Source organism: Mustela erminea, chromosome 5, assembly GCF_009829155.1.
Source record: "Mustela erminea isolate mMusErm1 chromosome 5, mMusErm1.Pri, whole genome shotgun sequence".
Taxonomy (NCBI): domain Eukaryota; kingdom Metazoa; phylum Chordata; class Mammalia; order Carnivora; family Mustelidae; genus Mustela; species Mustela erminea.
In genome coordinates this window covers 124,447,929-124,466,194 of record NC_045618.1, presented here as the reverse complement: position 1 = coordinate 124,466,194, position 18,266 = coordinate 124,447,929, and the positions used below count along the sequence as shown (strand labels likewise).

Below are 18,266 nucleotides of genomic sequence, written 5' to 3'. Positions count from 1 at the left end.
CAATGACAAGCTTGTGTTTTCTTCTCTCAGTGAATGAATGAATCAGTACACAATATTGCATATAAGCACTACCTGACTATTTTTAATGGAATATATTTTTCTCTTTCAGATATATTGTCATTCAATCAGGAAAGCTAGAAAAAGAGTAAAGCAAAAATCAGCTCACCACTTAGGAAAATACACTGCAATCATTTTAGTATATATGATTCAATTCTTTTTTCTCTCTATGTCATGTCATTCCTTATATGAGTATATAACCAGTGTACTTAAAAATCATACATCCTGACTACTTTAAACTTTCTTCACTTAATAAATTTTTATACCAATATTTAAATATTCTTCTAGAAGAAAATTTTCAGAGCTTTACTGTGTCATATCAAATAGCTCTTGAGACATTTATGTTGTATGGATTTAACCAATTCTCTTTTTTATCAGTTCTTTAATATAGGACATTGTTTTTTCCCAATTTTTGAGTATAATGAAGGTTAAAAATTTTAAAGGTTAAATTTTTAATAAAGTAATATGATCACTAAAGGAATTACCAGATATAATGACATATTTTAGAAATCTGATGCTGCTTAATTGCCCTCTGGGTTATAATTGGCAATTAAAACAGAACTATACAAGGGCTCTTAATACTTCACTTTTGCAGGAATACTAGGTAGTGTTTCTGTACATGAAATATAAATTAACCTCTTTGTGTCTTGTTCATCATCTGAAAAATGGGGAAAATAACATCTGTTTCTGTCAGGTCTTTGATGTTCTTGAAGATAAATTTATGTGAAGAGTAAGTTATTTAGGTGTTATTTTGATCTTTGAATTTATATACAAATTTCCAATAGCCTACCTCTTTCTTAACCTTTTGTTCAACCTATGATTTTGATTATTCTTTTTACAAGTCTAAGAACTTTGAAAACCAGGGGTTCCTGGGTGGCTCAGTGGGTTAAGCCTCTGCCTTCAGCTCAGGTCATGATCTCAGGGTCCTAGGATCGAGCCCCACGTCAGGCTCTCTGCTCGGCAGGGAGCCTGCTTCCCCCTCTCTCTCTGCCTACTTGTGATCTCTCTCTGTCAAATAAATAAATAAAATCTTTAAAAAAGAAAGAAGAAAGAAATTTGAAAACCATTTTAAAGTGGCCTTTGAATAATGCTTGACATCATTAATATACATGGTGAAATTAAGGCCAAATGTTTTAAATTAAAATTACACCATTTTTTTTCATTTTAAGTCATTTAATTACTTGGCTTAAACACAGTGTCTATAATGACTTAAGTAATTATTAAAAGTATAGTAAGTTTCTAAGTATGGTAAAATATGTTTTTAGAAACATAAGATTGTATATAATTAGTAAAATTTCAACTTAAAATAAAAGTCTGAATAGATTGTTAAAACAGCTTATTTTAAATTGTAATTAGGAAGCTATTACACTAAATGTATAAGCCAAATTTTTTTAAAGTAACTAATTGCACTTAACTTATTTCACATGTTTAGATTTCTGTTCTCCAGGAAAATAGCAAATAACCTTTTTGTTTTAAATAACTCTTCACTTAATTCTTTATTTTTCTGGTTTTAACTTTGTTCATATATGAATAAATAATATTTGAGGGCATATCTTATCAGGGTAATTTTTTTAAATAAAAGTAATTTAAAATAAAAGAGACTCTTTTGTCATCTGTAATTCTATGAACTTTAACACTTGTATAGAATTGTGTAACCACAATCAGGATACAGCTTATTTTCATTGTCATTTCCCCCCAAATTCTCATCTGCTGCCCTTTCCATCACGAATTCCCTCTAATCTTAACCTTTGGAAATCACCAAATTATTCTTTGTCACCATAGTTTAGCTTTAATAGAAAGTTACATGAAAGAAATCATAAAGTATATAATTTTTGAGACTGGTTTGTTTCCTTAGCATAATGTCTTTGGGATTCATCTATATAGTTGTGTTTATCAATTGTTTTTTCCTTTTTATTATTAGTATTCCATTGTACGGCTAAAGCAAAACTTGTCTACAGAAGGACCCTGGAATGTTTTCAGTTTGGAATAATTGTTAATACAGCCACTCTAAACATTCACGTATGGATTTTGAGAGGGCATATATGTTTGTTTATCTAAGGTATGTACCCAGGAGTGGGATCGTCCAGCACAGGGGACGTTCATTTTTAGAAACTTTCAGTTTTTTTGTAAAACTATTACATTTTAAGGGAGAAATTTTTTTCATGAACCTATCAAGATAAACCCTTTCGTATAGTTACTATATTCTTTGATTCTAAAATTTAAGAAAGTAGAAACCTACATTCTTGAGATTAAGCCATTTCATTACCAACTTCCAGGGCAAGTTAGAATCAATGTAATCAACCTATTTGAGGGATTCCACAGGCTACTTACTGCTTCTTGAGATTCTGAATTACGTTCCTAATTTTTCTGCATATTAGGGTTACTACTACTATAGGCATTTAAAGGATAACTGGAATTTCTTCCCTAGAAATTTACAGTGGACTCTGGTCACATAATTTGATGGCCCTTCCCATATACAGATATGACAAGACTGACTATAGTTATAGTGCAAAGAACAACATCCAGCAAAATAATAGAACCTTAAGTTGTGCTGGTTAGTATTTACCTATTACTTCTTTTTGTTTCTTTGCTTGCAAGTGTAACCTTAACATCGAAGACCCAAGAGCCTGTTTCTACAGAATAAAATCACATTTGAATTTATGGACAAAATCGTGGACTTCTGCTGAAGGAGAAGATCGGCTTCTGAGAAAGTAATCAGCTCAATTTCTCAAGGACTCGTTCCACACATGCCTCCTAAGTAATCTTTTATTCTTCCTTTTCTACCCCTATTCCTACTAAGGCACTGCTCTGGAGTCTGCATTGGCCACAGGCCACCATAGGAGCTGCCATGCGTCTGCTTGCCAGAGGCAGTCCTTGGATTTACTCAAATCTCTCCATCCTTAGAGGCTGCTAGTTCCTAGAGACAGGTCAGAGCAGTCCCTTCGCAGCTCAGCTACCTGTGCCTCACAGCGGCTTTGCAGTATCGATAGTCTCAAAGTCCAACATAAATAATTCCATCCGTTTTTCGCGCATACCAGACCAAAGAATTTTCTCAGATCAGAAAATTATGAGATACTGTTCCTTAAACTCCATTCCCCTCAGCTTGTCTGCTTGTCTTCTTCCAAAGCCAAATTACCATCTCATTCTCCAATTAAAAACAAACAACCTCCTGCCCCCCAAATGTGCAAACATTCAAAGTATTTCAATGACTAAAAACACATTCCAGGAGAGTAAATAGACTCTCCATTAGCATAATGAAGTGGAACATTTTTAAAAGATTGATAACCTTTTATATTTCATTCCTTGTACAGTCTTGCTAATATTCTCAGAATATTTATTTGAATGTTCTTTTTAACTTATTAGTTAATAACATTATTTGAGTAGTGTTTATATAATTAGCTATTACATAAAAAAAATGCACCTGAATTTAGTGAGGGAAGTATAGAATATTGAATAAATGACATTGAGGCTAAAGCTAAAAAGTTTGAAAATATATTGCTAGATTCCTATCAGCAATGTATTGCAAAATATTTTACTGCTGAGTTAGAAGAGTAAATACATATATCTAAAATAAAATAACTAGAAAACATATTGGTGAATAATTATTTTCACCTCAGGTTGACGATTGTTTTTCTAGTTCTAAAATAAAAGAAGAAATATATATGCCTCTGTGTATATAAAAGTTTACAAACAACAGAGGGATAACAATTGATTTCCCATGAAGTATTTGTGTCAAAAAATAAAATAAAGTTAAATACCAAGAAAACATAGCAGTATTTAGATATGTATCTGGTCAGTCATCTTATTTTATTTATTCCTTTTCTACCACTAAGATTTCCATTAAGATAGAGTATAGATTTACATACTTGGGGTTTTAAGCCACACACCCTCTTTGTTTTCCAATTAGTTTTGGTATTTTTAACAGTAAATCTTTTTGGTGGAATTTAGAAATAAAATTCTTTTTCAGATTCATAGTGTTTGTGATTTTGATTTTCATGTTACATTGAGATTTGGTTATTTTAACTGGATCTACAGAACTCCATTTGATCATTATATAAATCTTTGAGACATTTTCATTATAGAATTTAGCCCTGACATCTTTTCTAGGTTAACATCTCTCCAGAATTTACTAGGTACAATGCAGAAGAAGCCTAGCTCCACATCTTTCTACTCTTCAGGGGCTATGTGATTTTATTGTTTTTTTGTTTTATAGAACCTACTCAGAACTCTTACACTCATGACTTTTCTGTTGCCCTGGGTTTGGGCAGTAGTCTCTTGCATATAATCTTGAGGATCTGTGCTTCTATTTTCTGATCTTTCCAATCCATTCACATTGAAGGAAGATTGGCATATTTTTTTTCTAACTCCTCATTGCTTGTTTAACCAAATCCAAAATATCAATAAAGATGCTGCCTTAGTCTGTTCTCCAGTCTTCCCCATTACACACTATCATACTTACTCCACACGGCAAACTCAGAATCATCCTCCATTGGATAATATTTTCTTTGCACAATTGTGCATTTGTGTCTGGTGTTCTTGAGACTGAAATGTCTATGCCATGGTTCTCTTTTTGAAATTCTACTCTCTTTATGGAAAGTAAACTCTTTCTTTATGGAAAGTAAACTCTTTTCTTTATGGAAAGTTTACTCTTCTTTTATGGAACTATCATTTTCTTTATTTTTTGTATCAAGATTTGATTTAAATTCTAGTTAGTGAATAGACAGTATGATAATGGTTTCACTAATTCGTTTAGGGACCGATCGCTTACATACAACACCCAGTGTACATCATAAATGTCGTCCTTAATATCGGTCACCCATTTAGCTCATCCTCCAGCAACACTCCGTCTGTTCTCTGTAGTTAAGAGTCTTTTATGGTGTGCCTCCCTCTCTCTTTTCTTTTCCCCTTCCCTCATGTTCATCTGTTTTATTTCTTAAATTCCACATGTGAGAGAGATCATATGGTATTTGTCTTTCTCTGACTGACTTACTTTGCTTAGCATAATATCCTCTAGCATCATCCACATCCTTGCAAATAGCAAGATTTCACTCTTTTTGATGGGTTAGTAATATTCCATTGTGTATGTGTGTATACACACACACACACACACACACACACACATATATATATCTCACACTACATCTTCTTTATCCATTCATCAGTGATGGACATTTGGACTGTTTCCATAATTTGGCTATTGTTGATAATCTTGCTGTAGACATCAGAGTGTATGTGCTCCTTCAAATAAGTATTTTTGTATCTTTTGGGTAAATATCTAGTAGTGCAATTGCTAGGTTGTAGGGTTGTTCTATTTTTAACTTTTTGAGAAAACTCTATACTGTCTTCCAGAGGGGCTGCACAAGTTTGTTTTTCCATCAACAATGCGAGAGTATTTCCCTTTCTCTGCATCTTCACCAACATCTGTTACCTGTCAGAATGCACAAAATTAACAACATAAGAATCATCTTCCTTTAAAAAATAATAAAATCAATACTTTTGAAAAGTTTTCAGTGAAGGGAGAAAATTCACACAACCACGGTAAGTTAAAAATAGTAGGCAAGACTGTCCCTCATGATTTGTCTTTCCATAGGGTACTTCTCATTTTTCACTCTTGAGAAAAGAATGAATGTTGTCGGGTAACAAATAACTGAATGCTGAACCTCAAGTGATAAAAATGTGAGCTGCAAATGTATCTACATCTAACTCTCTCTCCGCATGTGTAAATTAATCTTTTAGTGCTAAGCTTAGAGAATGTGGGTTTTATTTTTTGTTATTATTTTATTTTTCAAGGAAAGGAGATATTTGAATTTTCATCCACAAATCCTTCTTCAGTCTTCCCAAACAGGATTGAATTCTGTGCTTCAAGAAAATACTTTCTTATCTCTGTTGTAACTAATACCTCTCTACCTTATCAGGAGATCTATAATCACCTGAATTAAGTAGTAGACTATGAGTAATTCAAGAGAATAGATTCTACTTTGTTTATTTTTTTACATTTTATTATTATGCATGAGCTATTATGCAAATGTTAAATCCTCAATATACAATTGAAGTTGAAATGAATTTTAAAGAATAACACTAATTATTATGTTCTTTTTTGAATGTTGATTTTGGAAAATTACTTTATGAATAACTGAGATCTGAGTTTGAATTTCAACTCTAATATTGCCTAAATGAGATCACCTTTTGACATTATTCTTGGCTCTGGCAAAACATCAAAGAAAGAGAGCACTATATCCTGACTTTGATGATCTAATTGAGTGAGAGAAAAATAAATAAATGCAATTAATGTAGAACCTGATAAAATCTGGAGAATCAAGAAGTAGAACAGTGTAAGACACTTCCAACCATGCTAAGTTCTAGTTTCACACATTTATTCCTGCTATGTTCTTTATTGCATTTTGTTGGTTGGTGTTATTATAGCTTTCTGGAATATACTTTCCCCCAATTCTGCATCTGGAAAAATATGATATATTAATTGATTCGTCCATACTTTTTAGTGCTGGTACAGACATTGTTTCACATGCTGTTGCTACATAACTTAACAAAATCTCTTCCCTTGGTCTTCAGGGAAGTCAGAGTGATGAGGCAGATTAAAATTAAAACTCAAATTACAATATAATGTAACATATGCAAATGTGTTATAAAAGCATCAAGTACGATCTGTAGTCATTCTGGAGGATCTAAGAAGCCATGTTAAGGGGAGCAACTAAAACATAGATGGAGAGTGGAAGGAGTAGAATGATAAGAAAGTTTTAAAGAAAAGGGAGGTAGAGAAAATGTCATTTCTTCCAAGACTATTTCAAAAATCACCTCCTTGGAAGGCTTTCCACAAACTCAATACCCATCATTCATTCCTTTCTTTGTATTTCAAAAACTTTTAAGTGTATACTCTGCTTTATGGCACATATTGGAATCTAATTGTCAATTTATATTACTGATAAAAATCATGCTCTTAGCAGCTAACAACCAAAGCTGATTGACTGTAATAAGGGGCCCATTTTTTCCTGCACTGGCTTAAATGTTGAAGTGATGTAATGCCAACCATTCCTTCCTGTTTGTTAAAAACAAAACAAAACAAACAAACAAACAAAAAAACACTGATGCTTATAATTAATAACCACCCAGAGATACTTTATTAAATCTATTGGGTTCCTAGATATATTCAGAGGTCAATTTATGTTTGTTATTTTTAATTATAAAGTTTTACCTAGGGGTGCCTGGGTGGCTCAGTGGGTTAAAGCCTCTGCTTTCAGCTCATGTCATGATCCCAGGGTCCTGGGATTGAGCCCCGCATCGGGCTCTCTGCTCAGCCGGGAGCCTGCTTCCTCCTCTCTCTGCCTGCCTCTCTGCCTACTTGTGATCTCTGTCTAATATAAAATAAAAAAATCTTAAAAAAAAAAAAAAGTTTTACCTAAAGCTGTTTGATTATACAAAACTCTCCATTCTGTATCATACAACTTTTGGTGAATTAGCATATTTGAGTTTTTATATTGTGAATATGATGGATGACATATAATGCATGTAACTCTACATGTGTCAAAACCATTTTGTTTCCTCAAATAGTGGTAAGCATGAAAACCCAGAAAGTGAAATAAATTTGTACATTAAGGGAATATAAAATTGTACCAACACTGAAACATTTCCAATGTATTCAAAAACAATTCCATCAGTTTAAACATGCTTTATGAATCATATTTAAAATCTGCTATTGGTTCCAAACTCAACACTACTTGGTGCTTAATTTCAAAGATTCACTAAAATGATAAATAAGTTCAATAAAATAATAAGAAGTCAAAAACAGATAAATTAATTTAGAAAGCTTCTTTATAAGAAGGTAAAAATCTCTTGCTTTTGTAAGCAAAAGTTAACGTTCACTTTTCTAAGAGCAACAAAAATGGGTCTTAATTCCTTCCAAAGGAAAACCAATTTCGCACACCTGAGTCATCCTTCCCTTTCTGCCCTAGTTCTTTTTAGTCTCTCAGAAATCAGTTAAGAGACTGAAGTGGACATGGTTAGTTTTTCTTTATGCGCACCTTAAAATTTTTTTATCTAATAAATATTTATTATGTTATACTTTGAAAAAAAATGTAGAAGAAAATTGGCTTGAGATTCCATCATACATACACACACCCAGTAAGAATGAGAATAGCATTTTTTTTTTACTTTATCTTAAAAACTCATTTGAATTTTTTTTTTTTAAAGATTATTTATTTATTTATTTGACAGACAGAGATCACAAGTAGGCAGAGGCAGGCAGAGAAAGGGGAGGAAGCAGGTTCCCTGCTGAGCAGAGAGCCAAATGCACGGCTTGATCCCAGGACCCTGGGATCATGACCTGAGCAGAAGGCAGAGGCTTTAACCCACTGAGCCACCAAGCCGCCCCATCATTTGAATATCTTAAAATAAAATGTTTTCCAATGTTTTAATTCTCAGTTTCATCTATCTCACTTACATACCTATTATGAATTATTAGAGTGATAACTATGATATTGCTAATTAAGATATGTCCTCACACATACACTCATTACATTTAAGCCAACATTTTTACCTTAGTGAGATTGTTATGAATAATAAAATGTCAAGTATTTTTGTTTGTTACTTTCTTAGTTTTCTCTTCTCAAAAAATCTCAAAACCCATTCTTAATTGTAAGACTCACTACAAAGCAGTAGTAATCAGAACAGTGTGGCAGTGGCATATACACATATTTGTAATGACAGATAGTTTATATAGAGCATTGGAATAGAATACAGAGTCCAGAAATAAACCTTTACATAGATTGTTAAATGCTTTTCATCAAAATTGTCAAGACAATTTAATAAGGAAAGGGCAGTCTTTTCAAAAGAGTGCTAAGAATACTGGATGCCCACATACAAAAGATTAAAAGTAGTTCATTACCTTACACTGTGTATAATTCAAAATACATCAAAGACTTAAACATAAGAGCTAAAACTATAAAACTCTTAGTAAAAAACAAAGGGAAAAGCTTGACAACACTGGATTTGGCAAGGACTTCTTGGCTATGACACCAAAGGCACAGGCAACAAAAGGAATAGATAAATTGGACTTTATGAAAATAAAATTTAAAAAAATACAACTTTTAGGGGCCCAAATGTCAAATGTACTAACATTAGAGTAAAATAACAACCCACAGAATAGGAGCAAATATTTATAAATCATATATTTGATAAAGGATTTATATTAAGAATATACAGAGAATATCTTAAAGTGAACAATAGCAATAAAAAAATTCAGAAGTGAGCAAAGAACTTGAATAGACATTTTTTGAAAGAAAATATACAAACAACCAATAAACACATAAAACGATGCTCAGCAACACTAATCATTGAAATCAAAACCACAATGAGATACCACTCACACTTACTAGGATGGTTACTATATATAAAAAAACAACACAGAAAATAGCAACTGTTAGCAAGGTTGCAGAGAAATTGGAACTCTTGTGCACTGTTGATGAGAATGTAAAATGGTATAGCTGCTATGAAAAAAGTATGGAAATTCTTCAAAAAATTCAAAATAGAATCACCATATGACCCAGCAATTCCATTCCTTAGTACACACCAAAAATAAATGGAAGTAGAGTTAAAAGTGTATTTGTACACTCATGTTCTTAGCAGCATTATTTACATTAGCTAAAACATGGAGGCAATGCATATGTTCATTGATGAATGAAGAAATGAACAAAATGTGGTATTTACATAAAATGAAATATCAGTCAGCCTTAAAAATATAAAGAATTCTGATGGGGCACCTGGGTGGCTCAGTGGTTAAGCCCCTACCTTCGGCTCAGGTTATGGTCTCAGGGTCCTGGGATCGAGGCCAGCATCAGGGCTCTCTGCTCAGCAGGGAGCCTGCTTCCCTTCCCCTCTCTCTCTGCCTGCCTCTCTGCCTACTTGTGATCTCTGTCTGTCAAATAAATAAATAAAATCTTTCAAAATAAATAAATAAATAAATAAGTAGAATTCTGAGATATACTACAACATGGATGAACCTTGGGGATATTATGTTAAGTGAAATAATCCAATCACAAGAAGATGAATATTATACAATTCCACTTACATGAAGTAACTAGAATAGTCAAATTCATAAAAATAAAAGTAGAGAGGCGCCTGGGTGGCTCAGTGGCTTAAAGCCTCTGCCTTCGGCTCAGGTCATGATCCCAGGCTCCTGGAATCGAGCCCCCATTGGGCTCTCTGCTCGGCGGGGAGCCTGCTTCTTCCTCTCTCTCTCTGCCTGTCTCTCAGCCTACTTGTGACCTCTGTCTGTCAAATAAGTGAATAAAATCTTAAAAAAAAAATAGAAAGTAGATAGGTGTTAACAGGGTTTGGGGAGAGGAAGGGATGAGAAGTAATTGTTTTAGGTGTATAGTTTGAGTTTTACAAATGAAAAGTTCTATACATGGATGATGGTAATAATTACACAACAGTATGAATGAAAGTATTTGATGCCACGGAACTGTGCACTTAAAATAGTTGAGTTAGCAATTTACGTTTTTCCACATTAAAATTATTATTAAAAAAACGAGGTTCTTTAGACTTATATGGTACCACCTTTATTTCAGTTATCATTAAGTGCTTCAAAATGTTTTCTTTTTTAGGCGTGACCCTGATTCTTTTTCACAAAGCCATTCCAAAAAAGGAGGTCAATTGTCAGAATGAAATAACTAAATTTGTAACCATTATGAAAGTCTCTGGAATGACATGATTTTATTTCATTGCAAAATTACTGTGCATTTTCCTTGGCCAAGAATGGTTCTACTACTTTGCTTTGTTTGTCATCAGTTCTTTTGGTACCATGAACTGACCTAAAGGGCTATTTCTGGTCATGCCTTTACACAGATCCTTTATATACTCACTTTCTTTTGTAAAAGGGCTAAGTATATGAGTAGAGCAATGAAATGCCTGGAAGAGTGCTGGCCTCTGGGCAGACACAGATACATCAAGTTTAAAAGAAGCCAAAAAAAAAAAAAAAAAAAAAAAAAGACACTCACTGTATTTTATTCAGAATATTCTCAACTACTTTTTTTAATTTTTTTTTTTTAGATTTTATTTATTTGAGAGAGAGAAAGAGATAGAATGAGTATGGGGGAGGGGCAGAGGGAGAGAGAGAAGCAGACTCCCCACTGAGCAGGAAGCTCAATGCAGGGCTTAATTCCAGAACCTGATCCTGGATCCAGTCTCAGGACCCAGAGATGAAGGCAGACACTTAACCAACTGATCCACGCTGGTGCCCTTCAACTACTCTCTTTCTAATGCATCTTTTGAAAAATGGTCTGAAAATTTATATGTTGAGAAGTATATATACATGAAAATACTGGCAGAGTTTATTTATGTGCAGAGAAAATCACGTGACTTTGTTAAAATACCCAAAAGTGATGGAAGGAGTGGTATAATTAAGCTAAAATTTCCTTTGTACAAATCAAACTGACTTTTATCCTTCTTTACTTCTTATAAGAATTCTTATTTTATCTAGATCTATTTCAAAGATGTGTTTTCACTTTTTAATGACAATTAAGCAGATCTTTTGGAGAAAAATCAATAGCATCTTTCCAAAAACAGTGGAGGTGACACATGTTCACACCATGATGAAAGCTTTGTTTAGATTTTATCTCAATTTTTTAGCTTCATCCAAGGGTATCATTATTATTGAGTAAAGCTCAGATAAAAAGGAACAGAAGCACGCAAAGAATGCTACAATTTTATTCCCAGTGGGAACTACCGCACTGGCTGCATAATTTTCATCTTTTAAAAATATGAGAATCAAAATAAAGCAACAGGATTAAGATTATACAAGCAGCCCATCTTATCACAGAGTTTTGGTGAATGGATTTTATTAACAATGGACAAAGTTAATGTCAATACCCTAGCAAAAAGTTCTATCAAGGCTTCCAATTGCATATATTTATCTGAAACATAAAGTGTGCAAAAAATAGCTTTCATTCTGTATGGGGTAACTCTGGGAAGGAAATTGAAAGCTATCATAAATCATATGGGAGGAAGAATTTATCTTTGTTTTTTGAGGGAAAAATACTAATGAGTGTATTTTATGTATTTAGGTTGTAATGACGGATCATTTAGGATTATTACAGTTGTAAATTAGAGAAAAGTCAATCAAACTGGCTTAGGTTAAGGAAAGAAATACATCGGTTTATGTCACTGCAATGTCCAGTGGTTTAAGAATATTCAGGTGAGTTTTCATCAAGTGACTGAAATCATATTCAAAAATTTTTAAGATTTATTTATTTAAGAAAGAGGTCGGGGGGGAACAGAGAATCCTGAAGCAGACTCCCCACTGAACATGGAGCCTCAAACGGGGTTCAATCCCAGAACCCAGAGATCATGACCTGAGTCAAAATCAAGAGTTGGTGCCTTAACTGAGACCCTCAGGCACTTGGGGACTGAAATCGTATTACCAGACTCAGAGCTTCCCACTTCTGTGCTCTGTTTCCTGTTCTATTGTCTTTATTCTCAGTTTCCACTTGATAACCTAAATAGTTCAAGGTTTACATTATTCTTGTGAATTGTCTTCCAGAAAAGAAAACAGTCCTTTCTCTAGAGCAGTGGTTCTTGAATGGGTCAATTTTGCCCCCCAAGGGACATTTGGCAATGTTTTACATATTTTGTTAGTCACAACTGGGTTTGAAACTACTACCATCTAGTGAGTAAAGGCAGGGGACATGGCCTACCACCTGGCAATGCACAAGATAACCTTTAATAAAGCGACTTAATTAATCCAAAAATACCACTGATGCTCAAGTTGAGAAATCCCACCTCAACTCTAGACCTACAATATCCAATATGGTAGCCACTAATGACATTTGGTTATTGGACAGTTGAAATGCAGCTGATCCAAATTGAATTATATGTTAAGTAAAATATATAAAATATATAGCAGATTTAGAAGACTTATTATTAAAAAAAGCTCAAAATCTTTCATTAAAATTTTTCATATCGATGACCTGTTAAAATGATAAGCTGTTAAAATGATAACCTAGGGGTGCCTGGATGGCTCAGTCATTAAGTGTCTGCCTTCTGCTCAGGTCATGATCTCGGGGTCCTGGGATAGAGTCCTGCATTGGGCTCCCTGCCCGGCAGGAAGCCTGCTTCTCCCTCTCACACTCCCCTTGCTTGTGTTCCCTCTCTCGCTGTGTCTCTGTCAAATAAATAAATAAAATCTTTAAAAAAAAAATAAAATAAAATGATAGCCTATTAAAATGTTTTATTAAAAGTAGCTTCATCTGGGGCGCCTGGGTGGCTCAGTGGGTTAAACCGCTGCCTTCGGCTCAGGTCATGATCTCGGGGTCCTGGGATCAAGTCCCACATCTGGCTCTCTGCTCAGCAGGGAGCCTGCTTCCCTCTCTCTCTCTCTCTGCCTGCCTCTCTGCCTGCTTGTGATATCTCTCTGTCAAATAAATAAATAAAATCTCTTTTTTTTTTTAAAGTAGCTTCATCTGTTTCCTTTTACTTTTTGAATGTGGCTATAATTTTAAACTTTTTAAGCAATAAGTCTTGAAGAATGCTGGTTTAGAAGAACTATAGAATTACTGTCCAATAGAAATTTCTGTAATGATGAAAGTATTTTTGTGTATTTACTGTCCAACATGATAGCCAAGCAACTGTGGCTGTTGAGCACCTGACTAGTATAGCTAGTGTGACTGAGTGACTAAATTGCTAATTTTACTTAAATTTAATTGATTGCAATTTAAACAAGTCACATTGGGCTACTGCCTACAGAATTTGAGAGTGCAGATTTAGAGTCACATTCCAAGCAAAATTGCTATTGTTGCCCCAGCTTGAAACACACTCGCCCATGACTTAATCACAGGGTGAGCATACTGTACTTCTCTGATTGCCCAGAACTTTGTTACCTGCCCAACTCTAGAGCTAGGTGAGTTCAGGTTTGGCAGAAGCCCACAGACTGAAGAATGAATGTTGGCATGGGGAGAAAGATCAGATAAACAGCAGTGACCAAAGTCATCTACCAAGAGAGATGATCTGTGAAAGGTATAAATGGAAAAAAAAAAAAAAAAAAAAAAGAGAGAGAGAGAGAATTGTGTCGTTATTTTTCTGCATTGTTATAACTCTTTATCTCAGAAAATCTATCCTCATTCAGAAATCTGTTTTTAAGTGAATTAGCCATGGGAATTAGGTCTTTCTCAGCCTGATGAATGCACTATGTGAAAGCATGATTCAAGCACGAAAGATTTCAACTTTAGGAAAGCAATGAGATTTAGAAATTAAATTAAAAAATTTGAAATAACACCACAATACTTAAAAATTTATTTTCTTCAGGCAAAGGTAACTTTGGATCTCAAAAATATTTTGTTCATTCCCTTTCATCTTTTAAATTTAAATAAAGAATGAAATACATGAATTTATGTATTTAAATGACATAAATATAATTTATATCACATATAAAATAATATTTTAATGGACGCAAAATTCATATAACATAAAACCCACCATTGAAATAAATTTAAGGTGCATAATTAAGTGGTTTTAAAAATATTAATAATGTAGCAAAGCCATTACTACTATCTAATTCCAGAGTATTTTCATCACTGAATATTCATATAAATATTTGTAAAAAATTTGTCTCTCTTCATTTCTCCTGGTATCTATTAACCTACCTCCTCTCTCTAGTACTACCAATCCTGGACATTTCATGTAAATGAATCATACAACATGTTTTCAAGGTGCGTAGGCATTGTAGCAACTTTTGGTACTTTATCCCTCCCCCCACATTTTTTTTGTTTTTAGCTCAAAATTATTATTTTTTTCTTTTTTTATTGAAGTATTGTTGACATACAATGTTTACATTAGTTTTAGATAGTGCTTCATTCTCTTTTATGATTAAATAATAAATAAAACATTTTATGACTATACCACACTGTATTTATCCATCTATAAGATGACGGACGTTTGTGTTGTTTCTATCTGTGGGCTATTGTTTTAAGTCTTTCACAATTACGTATGATGGAAGTGGGGATTTTGTATGGATGCCCTTTATCAACGTAAGAATTTTCTTCTACTTTTAATTTGTTGAGTGTATTTATCATGAAAGAGTGTTGGAGTTTTTCAAAATCTTTTTCTGCATCCTTTTTTTCTTTACTATAGTAGCATGGTATGTTATTACACTGATCAATTTTGTATGTTGCACCAGCTTTGAATTTCTGGTATAAATCTCTCTTGGTCATGGTGTATAATCATTCTAATATGTTGCTGAATGAGGTTTGCTGGTATTCTGTTGAGGATTATTGTATCTATCTATAAGGGATATTGATCTGTAATTTCATTTCCTTGTGATGTTGTTGGTTGGTGTCAGAGTAATGCTAGCATTGTAGATTGAGTTAACAAGAATGCCTCTTCTATTGTGAAGAGTTTGTGAAGGATTTAAGATATTTTCCTTTAAGCATTTGGTAGATATGAAAACTTCTGGTCCTGGACTTTCTTGTTATAGAAGTTTTTTGGTTACAGACTCATCCTTGTCACTTGTTATAGGTCTATTCTGATTTTCGATTTCTCTTTAGGTTTTGTATATGTTTCGAGGAAATTATTCTATACTGTAGTATTTTCACAACTACCACCGTTTTCAAGGCTACCACTGAGTTGAAGTATGGGGGATGAGAATAAGGTCAAATAAAAACAACAAAAAGCTTGCTATTTTTATTGTGCTTCAGTCATTTTGTTGAATAACTGCTTCCCATGCTGCTTTTGGTAATTTCCAGCGTTTCAAAAAATTGATTCTGATAGTTTTGCCAGTGTCTCAGTTGCCTTTACGGAAGGATGAATTTAGGAGTTCCTCACTTGACCATTTTGCTGATATCATTCAAAAACAGTTTAATAAATCTGGACTTCATTCCATTCCTGTGAACTTTAAAACAAGTAAAAGCTATTTTTATTGATAAAAATTATTTTAATGTCTTCCTGTGAATAGTTTTTAAGTATTTCTAATATAACCTTAAATTTGACCCTCTTTTAATTATATTTACATATTCTGAGTAATTATATCTCTAATTGCACACTTATTTACACAAAGGTAAAATAATAGAGACTATATGCAGATAGAAGAGAACTTTTGGAAATATTTGTGAACATAGGCATAACTGATTCAGTTGATGGGAAAAGCTACAAAATCACAATTTTTTAAATTTGCTTGCAAGTTATTATCTATATTTGTCACAGTCCATTGTGATTTAAATTTAAATTTGATTTGACCTTAAGATTTATTGCAATATAATTGTTTTTTCCATATCACTCATAAGTATCTAAGAGGTAGGTTTTTATTGTCATTTCACTTATTTCCCCCCTGGATTTTCCTGTTCAGGTCAAACAATATATATGTCTGTTACTAAGATGGAGGCATATATTGGAAAAATTATAAGATTTCCTTTTTTTCTTCTGGGATAACAATTAAAATATGTTTCATTGGAAAGTGAAGGAGAGAATGATTAATCACAAATTTGAAAAATCATAAACCTACCTTATTCATTTTTTAAAAATGATTTGTTAGTATTTAATTGTGTGTATGTGGATAGGAGTATTTCAACCAATCTCTTTGTAGAAAGATGTTTGTGTTGTTTTCAATATATTGCTTTTACGAATAACTTGGCCTATAAGATGTTAGTATTTTTAGCATAATATTTTCATGAATAAATTCTAAAAGTGGGATTCTTGGATAAAATAATAAAAGGCCATGAATATTTGTTAGATATTTCCAAATTTATTTCTATAGGATCTGCTTCATTTTCCATTCTCAGGAGCATTTTAAGAGTGCTAGTTTTCCCCTCATCTGCCAAAAGAGAGTGTGTTGACAAGATTTTGAATGTTGCCAAACCGTAATATAAATAATTATATCTGCATAGATATTTAATTTGTATTGGAACATCTTTTCAGATGCTTATGGGTTCTTTGAATATTTTTAATCTCTGGGAACTGTGTAGTATTTTGCACAATTTTTAAAGGGACTTCTAGTCTTTATTTTCTTGATTTCGTGAGTTTTACCTCTGAGATACAAGTTGCAGATATTTTCTCCCAGTTTGTTAGTGTCTTTTGCTTTTCCTTCTAGTATTTTATTCAACACCTCCACCCTGCCCACCACCCAGTTTAAAAAATCTCTTTATGTTCACATCTCCTTATTGCTATATATTTTTTTCCATTTCATTCTATTTCGTGTCTAGTATGAAATTGGAAAGTTTAAATGAAATGATTAGCCAATTTATCAATCCTTTTTGTTTGTTTGTTTGTTTCCTGGACTTCAGACCAATTTAGAAAAGCTAACTGTAATAGCAGGTAACAAATTTTATTTTGCTTACTTTGCATGATCATATGATTTTAGTTTTACATTTAGATCATTGAAATGGTTGGGGTTTACTCTGCTGAATGGTGTGTGTTGCAGATCCGGTTTTTTCTTTGTCTGAATGTCTATACAGTTGTCCCAATACCATTTTTTTTTTTTTTGGAAAAGTTCATCTATTTTGCAGTATTTGAAAGGCCAATCTTATCCTATATGAAATTTTCAACTGTCTTGTGTCTCTCTCTGAGTTCTCTCTTCCACTGCATTGCTCTGCTATTCACATGGTTCTACACTATTTTAATTTTAGAGGCTTTGCAAAATGTTTACATATCTGGTAGAGTTAATCCCCTCTCATTACTTTCTATTTCAGGACATGCCTGCCAGACACTAACCTTTGAATAAGAGCACGTAGAAAAGAGGGGGAAATTACTATGATTTGGAATCTATTCCAACAAGCATTTACTAGAGAATGTACAGACAACTTTATTTTTCTCACACTGGAATTCACCACACACATAGTAAGGTGCAATTTTTTTTTTTTTTTTCTTGGCACAGTAATTAAGACCACAGAATCCATAGTTACAATCCCTGGGGTATCTAAGCTCCAACTATTACCAATTAATTGTGAGATCTTAGATAAATTATACTCTTTAAGCCTCAGCATCATTATGTTAAAAGGGAAAAATAATGAAATGACAACCTGACATTGTGGTGAATGTTAAATATAGAAAATGCCTATTAATAGTTTAGCATGGTAACTGGCAAATAGAAAACTCTCAATAAAAATAATAGCTTATTGTGCTGGTACAGAATAGTTTTTTATCTTAAATGCTGTGATAGAATTTAGTTATTTTTATAAGTAGCTTATTTATTTTTTTATTTTTCTAAAGAT

The 18,266-nt window shown here is 33.1% G+C and overlaps 1 long non-coding RNA gene across 2 annotated transcripts; it reads left to right on the top strand.

Moving 5' to 3' along the window:
- Positions 1–1,989: 1,989 nt before the first annotated feature.
- Positions 1,990–17,805, top strand: LOC116590029. 2 transcript variants are annotated; one of them, XR_004285498.1, is made up of 3 exons: positions 1,990–2,116; positions 2,656–2,768; positions 17,745–17,805. It is a non-coding gene; the product is annotated as an uncharacterized LOC116590029 (long non-coding RNA). The 2 variants fall into 2 exon arrangements; XR_004285497.1 differs by lacking the exon at positions 17,745–17,805 and adding an exon at positions 15,609–15,701.
- The last annotated feature ends 461 nt before the right edge of the window (positions 17,806–18,266 follow it).